Genomic DNA, 6,725 nt, shown 5'->3' with positions numbered 1-6,725 from the left:
CATGGAGTTCTGTTTGTGCGTGTACGTGCCACTGAATGTGTGTTTTTTAGCAAGTGGGTTTGAGTACATATTGCCTGTGAAAACACACAGGTTAGTACAAAATTATGAGGGGGTGTAGAATACACGTCTTCTGCTGACGGTGCACGGGACGATGCAATGCCAAGCAGAGAAAGAGAAGAACTCTTTCTTCGTACGGAGTTGCATTACATGAAACTCTCAGAGAAAAAAGGAAAAATGTAGGTAAACAGATGCCGTAAGTAGATCTAAGGATGTTATTTAGTGGTTTGGAAGTGAACTGACCCTGCTGGCTTTTGTTTATGTGACAATGAATGGAAAGCAGACTTAAGAAGGTGGATTTCCGCCAAGAAAGACCCACAGGTAGGTAAGTGCTGTGGATTGCAGCTGGCCATTGACTCACATGTGATTACCCACACACACATAAACAAAAAAAAACTCACAAACTCTTTGAAGTGTACAAGCATTAAATTAAAGATCGACAACACCATACTGCATATGTTTTGAAGGGCATGCGATCCACAGATGCAGCTGTGCATCTAAAGAGTCACTCATAGAGTGCGGACACCTTCCGACTAGAACAACATTTTCATGAACAGGCTTTTTTGATCAGACCATTCATACTGGCATGGCTGCATAACACGCAAGCACGGACGCTTTGATGGTGATTAGTCAAAGCAACATCTGCAGGAGTGCCCTCAACTCTCCTAACATCTGTGACCGCCTGCACTTGGCATGGAGTCTATTTATTCAAGGAGCTTTTGAGCATTTGGGCTTTGGTCACATAGAGTTGGATTGTGTGGTTTATGAATATAATTACCTGAAAGGTCAAGAGTGCAAACCGAACTGAGAGCAGTATCAAGAAAAAAAGTACAGGAAATGTACCTTTTACTTTTTCATATTTTATAGTTTAGGACAAAATGAAGAGATCTAGAGGAAAGGGCTCTACTTGATGCACTTTAGTTCAAGTATTGGAAAGATAAAGCATCACAAAATGAGAACACATGCCTAAGAGATGGCTACTAACACGAAAGTCAAGGATCAAACACAGGTGATCTCCTTTTCCTTTCTTTGCTCCTCCTCTCTATTAACTCTGAACGCATCAGTGAGCACAACCCCGACGCTTCATGAGACTAATTACTTCCTCTTGTCCTTTCCTGTCTCTTTCCCTTTTCCACCCTCCCACAAAAAAAAAACTTTCTTCATGTCTGTTCTTGATCATCTTTCCTTTCTCCTCAATTCTTCCCTCTAACTTCTTCACCCATCTTTTGGTTTATCGCATCTACTTAGTGGGTCTCAGATGAAGTGATTATTCTAGGTCTTTCCGCTACCTGTAGCCCCCCCTTTACCCCTTCCTCCTTGACCGTATGAAAAGGCACATTAACCCCGCCAACAATGGATGTGTTGTTCTGACAGAGACAGATAATAAGACACGGATGCAGAGAGACCCAGCAGAGAATGAGGGGCGAGTAGGAAGTTCATCTTCACCCTAGGCTGGAGGACAAAGCTTCTGTCATGGTTGAGATATGTGAAGACAGGTATGGAGAATGCACTCGCCAACTACAGCACATTTAAAAACTACATCCTTATGAGAGCATTTTAAAAATATTTTTCATAAAAGCTAATTTGCCAGTTAAATATTTTTCAAATTCTTCTTCATGGCAGACGAGCGACTGTTTATTATTGTTTTCCAAGACTCATAAAAGGTTTAGCTTTGGGGGATTTCAGACATCAAATAAATAGGTTTTTTTGCCGTACAGTTCTGCTCCCACTCTTCCCCCCCACAGCTGTTTATTTGTTTGGCAGCAATCGTCTTATCTTTGACATTACTACACTGCCATTACACCATTAACACAAAAACCTCTTTAACAAGGCGGCGTGCTGCCACGTCTGTGTTTCTTAATGGGCCGCAGAGTGTTGAGTTAAGTCCAATCTTCGAGAGGAGTACATCCATAATGCGTTCCCTGTCTGGGTAGGACAGGTTTTATAGAATGCAGAATAATTACAAACGGTTCTTTCTTGCATAACAGAACTTCCCGAGTCTCCAAGCTGCTTGGCAGTCGTGTATCTTTGGCTTTCCTGGCAAGAAGAGGACTAAAGGGTTCATTTTCCATGTTGGTAGTAATTCAGGGTGCTGGTTCTGGTGATTCAGAACAATAGTGTTTGCACTGCCAGTCTAAACACACCAAAATACACTTGGTTTGCACAACATTTGTGCGCTCTGTGGTGACAAAAAAATAACAGACAGGGAGGTCCAATTTATGCAAAAATAGCTTCCTTTTTTATTTTTTATTTTTACAGTACATTTATGTTTTAGGAGAAGGTAAACTATGGGATGAAATAAGTAGGCTAACAAATCAGAAATTTAGAGCCTATAAAGCATGTTTTCTGCACTGTTTTTAATAACTTTAAGTGGCACATTACAGTGAACAACATGTTTTATTTTGGCTGTTGCACTTAGTCTGAATATTTAGTGCAAACACAAGCATGTAAACACAAATTAGATATACAGCCTTGAGTGGAATAAAAAAAAGGAGTTTAGCCCCAAATTACAGCTTTATGAGGCTGACTAAGAGCTGTAAGTCGAATGTCCGCTGTTTAAAGCTGTGCACAACGAGCAAAAGTTACTCACACAGAGCAACCAACTCGCCCGGCGGAGCTGCTTTTGTGTTTTTGAATTACATAAGTGTTTGAGCAAGCACAAGTATCAGCATACCATCACACTGACAGCTGGTTATCAGAGTGAAAGTCAGAAAAAAGGGGGCAGAAATAATTATAAAGCACTGAAGAGTACATGTTGATTATTTAGAACATAAAAGCTCTTGGTATGTGCCATTCAAGCAACCAATGAAGGTTTTTAAAAGTATCATTAACCGACATCAAAACTGCTATTTGCAATGTGTTTATGCTCATAGGTCTAAAAGAATGTAGCACATCAAACTTAATTGACCGCTGTTGTTTTGAGAACAACAGTCTCTGTGGGGCATCAGAAAGCAGCTAGGAAATTCAGTGACTTGAGTCAAACTTTGTGCTTTTTATCAGCAGAACCATATGAACAAATGTAAAATGTAATATTTCACTACTAGTACCTTGCAAGGATGTAACGTTTTTTTCGTGAATCCGATAAAAAACAATTCAAACTTGTCAACATGTTCATCATTGCAGAAAATTAAAATCAACTCTCACGGCCTGTACCTAAATTTAGAAATGCAGAGCTGATGACATTTCTCCATGCTCGCTGTCAGTGTGTGCAGTGGATGGGCTGGTGTCCTCATCAACAGCACCCCCCTCTTGGAAAATTTTCCGCATCTCCTTCGGAATCAAAAGTTTCACACAAGTCAGTCCCTCTAGGATTTTGTGATGTTGCAATCGCAACTATTAATGCAAATTCAAGCAAAACCTCGATTTGTTGGTCACCCTGCAACTCAAATTTGGTGGGTAGAACATTGAGAGGACATCTCCTGATTGCTTGCAAGGATGTTCAATCACCCTCTCGCCAAGCTACAAGTCTCAGGTGCAATTAAAATTGGCGAGTAGGGCACTGAGAAGACATCTCCTGCTTGTTGGCATTGATGTCCAAGTACCCCCAGCCCCCCCACCACCCCTCTAACTGCAAATTGTTCCAATCTACTGTGACAAAGGTCATGGGTGACGACACAGCTTTGCAACTGTTTCCCTTCTAACTCCTTCCCAGGAGCCGTGCTCTTTTTTATGAACTCTCTTTAGTCCTCTGTCTTTTTTTCCCTGCAAGCTGAATGTGAACGGTCATTTGCGTTGAGTGCGAGCACGAGTAGCTGGTGGGTGTTGCACTGAGCGGGCACGGGTCCAGAGTGGTCCGTCACACGAGGAGCATAAAATGAACCAAGTATGAAAGGATTTGTGATCATTTCAGCATATGTATAATTGTTTCTTTGTATGGAATCCTTTCTGTAAGTAGGAAAAATTTAGAGGGGAAAAAGATATTGAGGAAAAAAAAAAATAAATAAATAAAATAAAATATTGACTTTAAAACTGTGAATCAAATCGAATTGTGGCTTGACTGAATCGCTATATCCCTAGTACCTTGGATAACCATCATTTGTGGAAATTTTATTTAAACTGATCTAAAACTTGCAAAACTTTTAAACCATTTACTGAGTTAAAGTATTTTAACATCATCAAGGCAAACAAATATGTTTAGAATTCACTTTAAAGATTTAAAAATTGTATTTGAAATTAACCGAAAGGACATGTCCGTACACTTTTAAAAGCACACACCTGGCTCTGTTTGGTTTATAAGGGGTGTAAACCAAGATGCATCCTGTAGTTTTAAGCTCTAGATGTGTTTCCAGTTGCACCTGAGGGCTGCTGCATTCACTCTGGTGATCTGTGTGACCCGTCTTAAAACCTAGGGATGAAACCTGCCGTTTACATGCTCTGAAAAGACCAGACCACCCGAGAGAAAGGGAGAGTGCTGATCTGATGATAAAAGAGAGTTCGATATATACAAGGTCATTTAAGCTTAAATCCGTTCATTTTTTACTTCAGAACACAAAAGTAGTACTGTTGCACACTGCATCTGTTAATGAAATAGTAAAGGAAACAGAAAATAAAGAACTCATCACTTGCTTGGAGTATATTTCACAACTTTAGTAATCGTCAGATAAAATATTAAGCTGAACGGTAACTGGCACCTCGGTCTTTGCTTGCTTGCCAGGAATAGCTCCTTGAAAACCCACTCCAAGGCACAGAAGACATGTGCCAAGAAAAACAGGATTTTATTTTTCTTTTTTACTTAGAAAAAGCTCAGAATTCTCAGGACACTTGCAAACACAAATAAACAGAAAAAAACATCTTGTTTTACAAAGATTTCAAAATATTCAATATTATACTAAAGTTTATAATTCAAAAACTACTGCTCAAACACTTGATCTGGGTTTTAGGAAGTCAACAAGCTTAACAAAATTGGAGAGGGATGTGCAAAGAAATGAGTTTCATGAATTGAATAAACATCCACCTTTGTCAGTATGACAAGTCTTGTGTCAAAGCAGAATCCCTTAAGCTGTATATAAATGATCGGATTCTTCACAATTGAACAATACATAATTGTTCATAAGCACATAATAGTATGTGCTATGCATCATCCTGTCTGAAACTACCAAAGCTCCACTTTGCCATGTGTTAATACAGTTCTTCTGGTTAAGTAAAAATCACATTTAGGATCATTTGAACTACAATATTTGGTCTCTAAACTTCTTGTTAAAGTTCTGTTGTTTGGATCATGTGTGACACGGCTGTTTCACAGCTGTGTCTGATGGTCATACACATACCAACTGCTGGTGCAGTCGTGATGTCAGTCTAAAAACATGACAAACAGACCCAACCCTGATGCCTCTCCTCATCTTTCCTCTCGCCTTCCCATCCTTTCTAACATTTTCTCAGCATTTTAGGAGGTTTAGACTCCCTCCAATCATCCTTTAAGCTATTTTAAAAGGGTTCCAATTGGTCTTTTAACGAAGAATATGCCGTTCTAAGCCAAAATCAGAAAACCTTTGCCGTTTTCTAGGACATAGTTTTTACAGAGCAGCAGTAGTTCATTAGAAATTTACCTCTGAGTTCAGACATATTTTTTTATAGTCCTGACTCATAATGATTTGAATAAAGAAATACTCAACTTTCTTTATATATGTCCTCAGTCATCAGAAAAATGTCACAAGTTAACAACACCAAAAATACATTTTTTTTTTAGTCAGAGCAGGTCTTTAACTTCACCAACATGTATTATTTTCCCCCCAAATGTATTGTTTTCCATCTATATGAAGTCCCTCTCCTTTTGCCGTCAGTCTTGGTGACATTTTTAGCACTCAGGGATTTTCACACTTTCCTAATGCCCTTCTCACTGTTGCTTTGTGCCTCAGGACAGGAAAGAGCTAGCTCTTCCTCTGCTAAGATAGTAAAAGGGTCAGGGTTGAATCAGGTGCTGACAGGATCAAGCATCCACCTCTCTGATGTGTCCGCAGCAGACATGTCACTGCAAAGAAAGGAAACTAGAAGCACAGGAGGGGGACACACTCACTTTTTCTCTCATTATGCAGACTTGGAGAAAAAAAATCTACTAAAGGGACATTCAAAAGAAACTAGCTTTGTAAAAATGCCAAGACTTCTGCACATGAATCTTTATTTTCCAAATAAATTCACACACACACACACAAGCTGCGAAACATCACAAGGAATGTCGACATCCCATGGGCATGTTTTTTTTTTTCCCCTTTCCTCCCTCCATCCCCACTCCCCCAATCATTTCCCCCTCACAGACGACAAGCAAGAACGAGAACAAGATAAGCATTTGAGTAGCAGATCAGGACACAAATTGCCCTTTGTTGGGGTTTAAAACCTGAGAGTTGTTTACACAACAAGGCGCATTACACATGCATGCTTAAACATATATATACAAGCTAAAACTAAGATAAAGAGCGACTGAGGAAACACGTCCCAGGGGCGGAGAACGGGAAAAGATCAACTGCCTGGCAATGACTGACAAGACCGAAATGAAGGAGGTGTTTCCTTTGAGTGCTAAAACGTTACTGCACTTGTTTTCACGCATGTGTCCAAACCTGATCAAACGGTTTGTGAGGTAATAGTGCACCGGGTGCATGCAGACATCTGACTGGCATGAAGCCCTCCCAGCTGTAAAAAGACAGCTTCGTTCACACAGTGTGCAGACAGAGTCA

The 6,725-nt window shown here is 40.0% G+C and overlaps 1 protein-coding gene across 3 annotated transcripts in view; it reads right to left on the bottom strand.

Annotated features, from left to right (window-relative positions):
- LOC112147004 (protein kinase, cAMP-dependent, regulatory, type I, beta) overlaps positions 1-6,725 on the bottom strand; it is a 53,305-nt gene that overhangs the window by 23,635 nt on the left and 22,945 nt on the right. The gene's annotated exons all lie outside the window — the stretch shown is intronic.

The sequence above is a fragment of the Oryzias melastigma genome, linkage group LG8, assembly GCF_002922805.2.
Source record: "Oryzias melastigma strain HK-1 linkage group LG8, ASM292280v2, whole genome shotgun sequence".
NCBI classification, from domain to species: domain Eukaryota; kingdom Metazoa; phylum Chordata; class Actinopteri; order Beloniformes; family Adrianichthyidae; genus Oryzias; species Oryzias melastigma.
This window is presented reverse-complemented; position numbering and strand designations above follow the sequence as displayed.